At 43.7% G+C, this 1,802-nt stretch overlaps 1 long non-coding RNA gene across 2 annotated transcripts in view; it reads right to left on the bottom strand.

Annotated features, from left to right (window-relative positions):
- The window catches only part of LOC102306905, a 3,619-nt gene extending 2,053 nt beyond the window's left edge, over positions 1 to 1,566 (bottom strand). For both annotated transcript variants that reach the window (XR_006053030.1, XR_006053031.1), the window contains exons 1-2: positions 1,460 to 1,566; positions 363 to 453 (exon numbers count right to left, since the gene is read on the bottom strand). This is a non-coding gene — a long non-coding RNA (uncharacterized LOC102306905). The remainder of the gene's footprint in view (positions 1 to 362; positions 454 to 1,459) is intronic.
- Positions 1,567 to 1,802: the final 236 nt, after the last annotated feature.

The following is a 1,802-nucleotide window of genomic DNA, read 5'->3' as shown; positions in this document are numbered from 1 at the left end:
GACTTATGTGGCAGCATATCTGTGAGAACAATGGAGAAATATGTAGTTGCAAAGGGAATCCCCAAAAAAAAATCTCATTACAAAAAATGGAAAGTTTATCTGGTTTAAACACTTTAACTTGGCATTTTCCTTGCCCATGTCACTCAGTACTATAAAAGCTATAAACAGAATTAATTAGGCAAAGGGGAAAAGACTTTGTCTTGAATAGACATGCCCCACAGATTTTTTAAATTGACTGGCTTTTATATAGCCGTTTAATAGCCAATAAAGCACTTTCTAATTAATCATTTAGTTTTTCTTGGAAATGCTTTATTCCCAAAAGCAGATTTCTCACCGTGATACTTTAAATCTAAAAGACTTACCAACTGAAGTCACTGCCTGTGGTGTCCGTTCCGTAGTAACAACATGGCGGTGCCGCAGAGGTGTCCACTGCAGCCTGTCCATCTGAACCCACTGGGAAAAAGAAGCGCGAAACCAGTTAAAAACGTCCGGCATGAGAAGCACTGAGTGGTAACAGCAGACACCCGTCGTTGTTTCACACGCGGTACTTCATCTCTTTGTATGTTGGCTGCGATTTTTTCCAGTGGCGTCAAACTGTGCGTCCATAAAATGAAGGTTAAAACAGAAATTCTGTCGCTCGCTCTCTGTCTTTCACTCACACAGACACACACCACCATCAACTTTGCTAAATTGCTAATGAAAAACATGATCAGGCAGCTGTGATTGAGCAGCATGTAAATCCAACTATTTTCACGGTTGTTGTGGTCGTGATAATTTTGTGAGGCCACATGGAAAAGGCTCGGATGAGCTTTCCAAAGTTCTACAAGTTGTGCCTCCATCGCTTGTGTCCAGATCACACGCTGCACAGCCGTGCTGCTTTTTCACCGACGTTTACGTGTTTGCGCGTGCGCAGTGTGAGAAGCTGCGGTGACACCCTCACGACGGTCGGGAGGATTTCAAACAGGTTTGAAATCCTCACGACCAAGCGATTGATGATCGGGAGCTGGTCGTGAGGTGTTAATCGCTTCTCGTTACCCAAAGTATACTACACGATGACGGCCAGATTGATGATCGGGAGCTGGTCGTGAGGTGTTAATCGCTTCTCGTTACCCCGCGTAAACTACACGATGAAGGCCAAAATCGGGCCGATCGCCGAAACGCTCGCACGACTGAAAAATCGGCTCAAAATGGGCCAAAAATCGCACAGTGTAAGCCCAGCTTAACGTTGCTCCTGCACAGGAGTAGCCCACAGACTGGTTGTTGCACATATTTTTTGATGCTGTCTCCCATCAAGAGCCCACAAGTAAACGCGGACTGCCATTGCACTACACGCGCTCTGCGCACTCATAAAACTTTCGAGTCCCGTTTTAACACAAATTTGTCGCATGGATAAATTACACTCGCTTTAGTCCTTTCCCTTGTCGACGCACCGCACGGGCCTTTACTGATCAGACCTCACCATAATGAATTTTCCTCCATCCGCACCACATCTTCCTGCTGACTGAGAGGCAGACCACGCGTCTCGTGTCAATTTATTAAGCCCGGATACCGCTGTGCATTGTGGGACAGGAAGCTCTTCCATCTGTTTTTTTTTTTTACCTTTATTGAAAGAAATTATCGACAAGTCAAGGAAACAGACCAGTATTGAAACAATTTATATTATAATGTTGATGAAGCAAGTCATTTTAACTTTAAAGGGAGAAAATAAAAATATCTAGGGTATAATAATAAGGAACATAGGCCTTTTGACACAGGCAGGAATATTCAGAATAGCAAGTACTTTGTGATTTTACAGTATAGTA

Source organism: Haplochromis burtoni, unplaced genomic scaffold (assembly GCF_018398535.1).
Source record: "Haplochromis burtoni strain Fernald_Lab_line unplaced genomic scaffold, NCSU_Asbu1 Contig_562, whole genome shotgun sequence".
Lineage (NCBI taxonomy): Eukaryota > Metazoa > Chordata > Actinopteri > Cichliformes > Cichlidae > Haplochromis > Haplochromis burtoni.
This window is presented reverse-complemented; position numbering and strand designations above follow the sequence as displayed.